Source organism: Herpailurus yagouaroundi, unplaced genomic scaffold (assembly GCF_014898765.1).
Source record: "Herpailurus yagouaroundi ecotype Mexico unplaced genomic scaffold, PumYag 247, whole genome shotgun sequence".
Classification (NCBI taxonomy): domain Eukaryota; kingdom Metazoa; phylum Chordata; class Mammalia; order Carnivora; family Felidae; genus Herpailurus; species Herpailurus yagouaroundi.
The window spans coordinates 675,017-685,114 of NW_024412464.1; the positions used below are offsets into that span (position 1 = coordinate 675,017).

Sequence of the window (10,098 nt, forward strand, 5' to 3'; positions counted from 1 at the left end):
ATGGATGGATAGGTGGGTGGATGGGTGAATGTGTGGATGGGAGGGTGGGTGGGTGGGTGAGAGGGGAGACAAATGAAATCAAACCAACCTTACCTAGAACATCACACCTGCAGAACCATCATAGTCATTCCTCTACCACAGATCAACTGGAAGCACAGCACAGGAAGCTGAGTTGAAGCAAGACTGCCTCACTCCCCTGGTGAGGTCCTGAACAAAGAAAAGTGCTTCAGCCTCCAGGCTCTCCTGCAGCCCCCAGCATCTCTCATCTCCAGAAAGCCTTTCTGCAAAAGCATGAAAACTGAGTAATTCTCTCAGTAAGGCAATTTCCCTTTGCCCCTTTGATATCTTTGGAACTGTACTGCAGGGTTTTTCTTCACTGAATGTGCTTCCTGAGTCCCAGCTCAGTGGGCATAAGGAGATTTGGAGAGGAGGCTGTGCCCAGGGGTTGTCCTTTCCCTCAGCAGGATTAATTGATGATGGGGGAAGGGGACAGACTGAGTTTTTTCCATCCCCACTGGGGACAGTGAGAAGCATGTGGCCAGGCAAAAATATAAAGGGCTCCTTTATGATCACCACCATATATATATGATATATATGTACATATATATATAAGCTATATATATATATATGAGCTCATATATATATATGAGCTATACACACACACACACACACACACACACACACACACACACACACACACACACATATATATATACACATACACATAAGCTTTTCTATTTAAAAAAACTCACTCTGAAAAAGTATCTGTTTGGTCCCCATATAGCTATGCCCCTTAAGATCAGCAGTTAAAAGTGGATGTTCTAGAGTTAGCCTGTCCAGTTGTTTAGCTCCCCTACTTTCTGGCCCAGCTGTGTGACCTCGGGCTCTCTGAGCCTCAGTTTCCTCACCTGTAAAGGATGCTAATTGTACAGTTGGGAGTAAGAGCTCGATAAATTATAGCTTCCATAACTGTCAAAGTATGGTGGGCACAGAGATGCACTGCCTAGACCCCCTTGGAGGGAAGACTCACTGCCCAGCTGTGGGGGGCTGGGTAGAGAGAATGGAGGCTCAGCCCCCAGCCCCCAGGCTTCCACTCCTTCAGGTTCTCTCAGCTACAGAGGGCCACTTCGCCCCAGGGCAGCCTTTACCAGGTGACTGAGCAAGAGTGGGGCATAAAGGTTCCATCCGCCATCTTGCCTGGGTACTAGGCACGCTGACAGGCACTACTTGCTCCACACCTCCCCTGGAGTTGGCTGAGCCTTTCTCGGGCCTCACAGTTCCACGTCTCCCTCTGCCCAATTCTGCTTTTCCTCCCTTCCCTTCACATCTGTCGATCCCCAGTAAACTGTCTCAGCCTCCACTTCAAGGGAACCCAGCCTATGGAACATTTTTCATTATTTTGGACCAATGCCACCAGTGCGATAAGCCCTGGGTCCAGACTTGGCCACTGTTTCCAGTTTCCCTGAGTCACTCCAGGAGGCCCAGGATGTCTGCAGACCACAGTGCTGGAGCAGTGGGGACCACAGCAATGCCAATGCTTGGTCAGAGCTCAGGATGCACATGGCTTGCCCCCGTAATGGCCGTCCTATGTCAGATTTACCAGCTGCTCCCTAGGGTTCAATGGAACCGTCCCTCCCTCCTTTCCTCCCTCCCTTCCTTCTTTCCCTCATTTCTTCCTTGGCCAGACATTATGCCAATGTGAGTTCTTTGGCATTATTAGGACAGGGAGCTTACAGTCTAATATGAAAACAACTCAATTCAGAATGATAAGCATTCAGATAAAGAATGTCATTGATCGGGGAGCCTGGGTGGCTCAGTCAGTTAAGCGGCTGACTTCGGCTCAGGTCATGATCTCGCGGTCCGTGAGTTCGAGCCCCGCGTCGGGCTCTGTGCTGACAGCTCAGAGCCTGGAGCCTGTTTCAGATTCTGTGTCTCCCTCTCTCTGACCCTCCCCCTGTTCATGCTCTGTCTCTCCCTGTCTCAAAAATAAATTTTAAAAAAAAGTTTAAAAAAATTAAAAAAAAAAAAAAAAAAAGAATGTCACTGATCACAAAGGGGCACCCAGAGGATCAGGAGAAGCTTTCCGGAGGAGGAGATGCCTTTGCTGAGTCCTAAAGGACAGGTAGGAGTTGGGCAGCCAAAGTGGGTAGGGGGGAGATGTTCTAGGGAAAGGGGAAGCTCATATCAGCCTGGACCAGCGATCCATGCACTTGTTGGAATGTTGGGGGTGGTTGCCAATTTCCTTGAAAGCAGATTTGCTTCCTAACGACTCAAGTTCAGGGTCAGCACATGAGCCTATAGACATGGTCCCCTTGCAGTTAGCAACCCATCTGCTTCCCAAAGATGATTATTACATTGCCCTTTGAGCTGGTCTTCTTCAGCTCATAACCCAATTCCTTCCCTCTTTGCAGGTAGGTCCCACCCGCCAGCCTGTCATCACTCTCACGCTCCAGCCTTCCCCCCTCCCACATGCTCACCTCTGCAAATGCACAGCAGAACAGTCCTTAATGCCCCTTCCAGGCCAGAGGCAGGTGACAGGGTTCAGGACATGCTACTCCGAAATATGGCATCCTGGTATAGTAAATGTTTTGAGCTGATGGAGTTTGAGAAAGTCAGAGAAAACAGTATAAGCAGGAAGTTCTCTCTGAACTTCACCGTGCTTCTCCCCATTAGATCCTCACATGACAGGTGTTTTCCGTGTACTCAAAGGAAAGGAGCATCTTATCCTCCAAGAAGGAGGAAGATTGAGAGGAAACTGAACAAACAGACCTTGCTAAGTTTCCCCCAGTTTACTACACTTGCTCATGCTCCTTCACTGTCCTACACGCTGTCCACTCTTCATCAAACCTAGCGCGAAAACACTCAGGCTGAACGTTCCTTCATGACTTCATTTCCTCATGGGCTCCAGTGCCAGGTAAAACTTGGGTTAAATTAATTTGTGTGGTTTTCGGTTATTATGTCAGCTTCGTTGGCAGACCCAGTCAGGGCCCCTAAGAAGGCCAAGGAAGACTTTTTCCTTCCCTCCAGTGAGGGGGTCCTTCCCTCTGGCGGGGGCTGGGGGCAGGGGCCCGGTGTTGCAGCCACTCATGTGGCGCCTCTGAAAGCCTTCACTTTGGCTCATGCACTGAGAGCTGAGCTTCCCAGCTCTGCTCCAGGCTTGCGGGGGGGCTTGCTCTCCCGCAGAGTTGGCCACGCAGCAAATTGCTATAAACACAATATTATCTTCCCCCGCAGAACCCATGATAAAACCCAAGATTATTTCCAAGAGTGCCAGAGAAAACCTTAACAAGTTTTTTTTGTTTGTTTGTTTATTTATGTTTGGGACAGAGAGAAACAGAGCATGAACGGGGGAGGGGCAGAGAGAGAGGGAGACACAGAATCGGAAACAGGCTCCAGGCTCTGAGCCATCAGCCCAGAGCCTGACGCGGGGCTCGAACTCCCGGACCACGAGATCGTGACCTGGCTGAAGTCGGACGCTTAACCGACTGCGCCACCCAGGCGCCCCTAACTTAACAAGTTTTTTTAATGGTCACTCATGGTGGTGCCCTGGCAGTTTTGTGGGAAACAGGAGATATATGACCACCACCTAGAGAGTCACCTCTCCCCTCCTTAATCCAGAATCATTTCTGTTTTCCTTTTTAAAAGCAGCTTTATTGAGATATAATTTACATACCATACAACCCACCCGTTTGAACCATATAATTCAGTGGCTTTTAGTATATTCACAGACTTGTGTACCCATTACCATGATCGATTTTTTGAACATTTATTACCCCTAAAAGGAACACTGGACCTCTTTGCTGTCAACCCCCCCAAACTCTCCAACCCCATCAGCCTTAAGCTACTACTAATGTACCTTCTACCTTTATAGATTTCACTATTCTGGACTTTTCATGTAACCTTCCCCTTGGCGGGCCATTGTCTACATCATCAACCATCCTCATCACTATTATCTGTAGAACCCTTTACAGATTATGAAGTCCTTTCATATAGAGTAAAACCTTGGTTTGCGAGCATAATTTGTTGTAATACAAAGTGAGCATGTTTGTAACTCAAAGCACTTGTGTATCAAAGCAAATTTCCCCATAAGAAATAATGGAAACTCGGGGCGCCTGGGTGGCTCAGTCGGCTAAGCGTCCGACTTCAGCTCAGGTCACGATCTCGCGGTCCGTGAGTTCGAGCCCCACGTCGGGCTCTGGGCTGATGGCCCAGAGCCTGGAGCCTGCTTCCGATTCTGTGTCTCCCTCTCTCTCTGCCCCTCCCCCGTTCATGCTCTGTCTCTCTCTGTCCCAAAAATAAATAAATGTTAAAAAAAAAAATTAAAAAAAAAAAAAAAGAAAGAAAGAATGGAAACTCTGGGGCACCTGGGTGACTCAGTCAGTTAGGCATCAGACTCCGGCTCAGGTCATAATCTCGCGGTTCATCAGTTGGAGCCCCACGTCAGGCTCTGTGCTGACAGCTTGGAGCCTGGAGCCTGCTTCAGATTCTGTTTCCCTCTCTTTCTGCCCCTCCCCCTCCCCCACACACTGTCTCTCTCTCTCTCTCTCTCTCTCTCTCTCTCTCAAAAATAAACATTAAAAAAATTTTTTAAAAAGAAATAATGGAAATTCAGATGATTTGTTCCACAATGCAAAAATATTCATATAAAGATGATTGCATTACTGTAATATAATACAAAATAATAAAGAAAATACAAAATATAAAGAAAATAAATTAACCCGCACTTACCTTTGACAACCTTTGTAGCTAGTGTGAGGGAGACAAGAAAGAGGAGGGTTATTGTGTAGGATGACTTTCACTATCACAAAGGAAATCACTGCTATCTACCGGCTCAATGGAATCTTTTTCTTTTTGTGCAACTTTCATGAGAAGCCTATCCAATAACTCTTGCTTTTGCCTCCTTTTGCGGTTTTTGCGGAAATGTGACATTGCATTGCCGTTAAACAGATTCATCGCCCGCACTGCTACAGCCTTATTGGGGTGGTGCTTTTCTACAAAATTTTGCACCGTTTCCCACATTTTACACATCTCCCTAATCTCATTTGAAGTGAGGGATTCCTCCCGCCTCTTTCTCCTCCTCCTCTGCAGACAAGATGCAGACGTAGAGTTCTTATAAAATCTTGCAATTTCGGCCACTTGCATACCTCGTTCGTACTTCTCAATGATTTCCTTAACTTCCACCATAATCATCTCCTTCTTCTTACCACCTTCCTTTTCAACCTTTTTCTGCATGGGCACCATTGTTGGGGTACAGTATTAATAAACTCTTGTCCTATACTGTATTTCATGTAACTGGCAATCAGGCAGCAGAGGAAAGGGTCTGTATCTGCAGGCAGCCTGACCTAGAATGAAGCAAAGCATTCCTAAGCTGACTCTTGGATGGAAAAGCAAAGGACTGTCCATAGGTGCTTGGAAGTGACAAAAAAATACACCAGTGCCAGTTGTAGAAACCTTCCAACGTTCTGAAAAATCACTGACTTCTGCCAAACACAGTGGCCTGAGACCAAGCATCCGAGCGTGGGAGACAATCACCCACAATCCTGCAGGGAGAGAGAAAAAGAGAGAGAGAGACAGAAGAACCATTGGCTCAGTGTGATCATGTGACGTTCAGCATCATGTACAACTCATATTGCAAGACATCGCTCGTTTATCAAGTTAAAACTTATTAGAAATGTTCACGCATCTTGCGGAACACTCGCAGAATGAGTTACCCACAGTCCAAGGTTTTACTGTATATTATGGTGATGGTTGGTTGTAAAAAATAAAAATAAAAAACTGGCCCAATTCTTCCTCACTCCCTTTGTTACACAATTCGGTGGTGGCCTCCCAGTGTGAGTGTGGTGTCTCATCCTACCCTTCCCCTCGATTCTGGCTGCCACCCTGCTTGCCTCGACCAATGGGATGCCAGCCAACAGGCAGGAAGCAGAGGTGGCAACAAACGCTGTGTGCTTCTGCTTCCTCTCCTGCTCCTGACAACATACCCAGTCTGCCCCGTGGAGAAAGAAGTCCATGGCCCAGCTGCTCCGTCACCCGCCGCCAGCCCTGTGGAGTAGCCAGCCTACATCGCAGAGAACCAAATTTATGTGCTAAAGAAATGTCTATTATGATATGCTACTGAGGTTTGCGGTTGTTACTAGAGCATTATTGTGGCAATAAATAACAATGATCTCATTTGCTTTTTTTTTTTAACCACAATCCTGTGAGGTTGGTAGAACAGGAAAAATCTACAATTCAGAGATGACAACAGGGAAGAGGGTGGAAACAAGTGCGTATTGAACACCTACTCTGAGCCAAGTCCTGGGCTTGGACTTTTCCCATGTATTAATGTCTTGCTGATACTCACAGCAACCCTGTGGGGCTGCTGTGTTATAAGGAGGAATACGGTGGCTGCAGGCAACGGTGTACTTGCTAATGTCCTATGGGATAAAGATCCATCATTACCTCAGATAAGACATCTGGAGGTATAAGCAATCCAGGGTTGATGAAGCAGCTCAGTAAAGTCGTCTAGGATCCAGTCCTCTTTCTGTTTGCCTGCTCCACCATCCTTGGTATGTTAGCCTTTCTATCTCAGGCTTAGCACCTGATGGTTGCAAGATGGCTGCCACAGCTCCAAGCATCACATCCCCACCCAACCTCATCCACAGCAGGAAGATGACAGTAGGACTTCCTGGCATATGAGGAAGAAAAGTCCTTCCTGGAAGTCCAATAGCCTTCCTCTTATATCTCAGTGGTTAAAATTGTATGTCCACCCTGAAACCAAGCGATAACAAAAAGAAAATGACATGACCACGCTTAGATTAGACCAAGTGTAGTTTACCCACTGAGTTTGCTAGACAGGCCCTTCTTCCCTGAGCATGTTTCATCTAAACAAGCTCTAAGGAGAAAGGAGACATTAGCTTTTAGATGAACAACAAGCAATGACATCCACAGTTGTTCTTATTCCCACTTTACAGATAATGAAACTGAGGCTTGGGTATTCAAATAAGCTGCCGAGGTCATCCAGCTAAGAATTGGTAGAGCTAAGATTCAAGTCCAGCTCTGTCTGGCTGCAAACTACATTGTAAATCTACTACATTGTAAAGGGTCCTTGATCAAATTTATGCAACTAAGCAGTGCCAGAGCAGGGCTAGGACCTGAGTCTCCTGGGTGGGAGCTTTAGCCTCACTGGCTGCCTGTTTCTCCCCCGCCTGGACATTCCCTTCACACACGCAGTCCTGTCACACTGCTCCCTTCCCCCCTTTCTTTTGAGTATTTTCAGTGGCTCTGGAGTAGCCATGGTTCCACGATTTATGGCGCATCACAGGGGGTGCTCCCACCCCATAATATATTCCAGCCTGAGACCCGGTCACGGCTTCAGGGTCCATAAAATGATTTAGAGACCTACCTTTCTCACCATAAATCCAAAAGCCTGTGCATCGCATTATTCGAACAAGGATATATGTACCTGGACCTGGTAATAGATAGCCCCCATCTACCCACCCCAATCCCCTGACTACTTCTCCCCAAGAGAAATGGCCTCAGCTCCAACAATTCAACAAATTTTACCGTTTCACTGCCTCCTTTCTGGCTCTCCAAGAAGCATCCCAGGGATGTCCCTTTTCTGTTCAGAAGTTCTAGTATGCCAGCTGGTTATGCCCACTGGTTGCTCCATACCAACTCCAGGTCAACTTGATATCCAAAAAAAGACCCTCTCGGGGGGTGGGTGGGTGGGTGGCTCACACTTGATCTCTGCTCCCACCCTCCACTGGGTCTGGGAGTTTGCTGGCATTTCCCACAGACCTATCACAGAGACAACGAAATGGGTTCCTACTCCTTCACAGACAGCCTTTTCTGTGTGGAACACACACACACACACACACACACACACACACACACACACACACCCCTGAAAGTCTCTTGGCATCCATTCAAACCTCCTCCCACCCCAGCCAGCCCCGTCCGCTTGGCCCAGAGACACCCTCCTAGACAGGTCAGTGACTGGAACAGTGGCCAACCTGCCTTGCTTGCCACCCCCCACCTCCATCCTGGAAGAAACACATATTCTTAAGCACTGAGTTTCAGAAACTTGAGGAAAAGCTCAAGGCTGATGTCACACATAGGCTGGGACTTGAAAAAGATGTAGAGGCCAAAGAACCACAGAATCTAGACCATACAACCAGAGCAAGAAAATCTTCAAGATCATCTAGGCCAGTGATTGTTAGCAGCAGAATATCTGTCTTCCAAATGAGTTGTTTACACCGAATCTCAAGATATAAAGTAAATGTAAGAGGGGTGCCTGGGTGGCTCAGTCAGTTAAGCATCCAACTTCGGCTCAGGTCATGATCACACGGTTTGTGAGTTCAAGCCTCACGTCAGGCTCTGTGCTGACAGCTCAGAGCCTGGAGCCTGCTTCGGATTCTGTGTCTCCTTCTCTCTCTGCCCCTCCCCTGTTTGCACTCTGTCTTTCTCTCTCTGTCTCAAAAATAAATAAACATAAAAAAATGTTTTTTTAATTCAGTAAATGTAAGTGAAACCACTCTAATTAAGCAGAGGTGGTAAACTTGGAGTATACCTTGACCCTCAGCAGAACCCTGGGCCCTGTGGCACACAGTTTGAAAACCATTGCTATAGTCTAGTTTTTAATTTTACCAATGGGGAAATTGAGGCCCAAATAAAGGAAATGATTTGTCATGCAAAATGTCCAGCCAAGCTGGAGCTGAGATGTCAGAAAATGTTCACCAAATCCAGAGGCCAAGGGATGCGCAAGGTCTCCATGCTAGAGCCTGGGGAGGAGGGAGCAGGTGAGGGGAGGGGAAGGGGGTCTGGTGGGAGCTGGGAGGACTATGCAAGTGGCTGGTTACCTTGGGCAGAGCTTCAGTAGACCGTTCTGGGGCTTGGATGAGAGGCCCTCCACCCCAGAGGGGAGGCCAGGCTTTTGTTCGTGTTCCCCCCACACCAGGCTTTGGGGAAGGATTCCCAGGGCAATCCTTCACCACACTCAACTCCTGACAGGCATTTAACACGCTGAATAAAAATATCAATCACTCACCGAGAACAGCTTCAAAGCGGAAAGTTGATTGAAGCTGGTCCAAGGCTACACTGTGGCCACAATTCTTGCGATGCGGTGGACCCCAGCGAAAGGCCCATCTCGTTTCCAGAGTCAGAACAGGGGACACTCACGCTCCATATGGGGCTGGACAGAGGGGCCAAGGGTCTAGGAACTGAGGAAGCAGAGCCAACATTTCCCTCCCTCCCCCGCCCATCCCACCGCCCAGTCTAACAAGATCTGGGGGAAGGGAAGTTTGAAGCAAAACTGAGGTGAAGGGTGCTATCGTTTTATGCAAATGAGGAAGGAAAGTAGGGACCTCCTAGGACAAGATGCAGAAAGTGGTACCTTAGAGCGGTGGTTCTCACGGGGTTTCCCAGAAGACAGTGTTAGCACCAGCTAGGCATTTACTAGAAATGCAAATTCCAGAGCCCCATCCCAGACCCAATGGAACAGAAACTCTGGGGACGGGGCTCAGCCCTCTTTGTTTTCCGTGCCCTCCGGGGCCCTGGCGTGCACCTGTCCCTGATGGCTTCAGCAGCACTTGGGCTGAGGAGACAGGGGTGTGAACGAGGCATTGGCGATTAGATCCTAAAGGGGACAGCTCGGGGGTGACCCTGCCAGGACTGCTGTCAGAGAGGAAAAAGAAGCGTGTTTCCAAAATAACAAATGTTGGCCAGGAGGTGGAGGAATTGGAACGCTTGTGCTTTGCTGGTGGGAAATGTAAAATGGTGCAGCCTCTGTGGAAAACAGTTTGGCAATTGCTCAAAAAGCTGAACGCAGAGGTACAGTTTGATCTAGCAATTCCAGTCCTGGGTCTGCGCACCAAGGAAGTGAGGCGGACCACAGGTGGGCGAGAGCTTGGGTCCTCACAGTGCTGCAGTGACACATCTCCATCAACACGGAGGCCCCACCGCGTCTCCTGCACCTCCCAGGGCCTGAACCAGAGCCCTGGAGGGGCCTGGGGCCCCCCCGCCCCCCACCTCAGCTGCTTGACCTGAGGGGAAACCAGGAGGCCTGGGAACTGAAGAAAATGAGTGCCTGGAGAAGAATGGCCGGGATATGAATCCTGG

The 10,098-nt window shown here is 48.3% G+C and overlaps 1 long non-coding RNA gene across 1 annotated transcript; it reads right to left on the reverse strand.

The window, feature by feature from the left end:
* On the reverse strand, positions 1-5,172 carry LOC121020159 (uncharacterized). The gene is made up of 3 exons (XR_005785985.1): positions 5,145-5,172; positions 4,729-4,746; positions 1-281 (listed from the first exon to the last, which is right to left on the reverse strand). It is a non-coding gene; the product is annotated as an uncharacterized LOC121020159 (long non-coding RNA).
* Between the last annotated feature and the right edge of the window lie 4,926 nt (positions 5,173-10,098).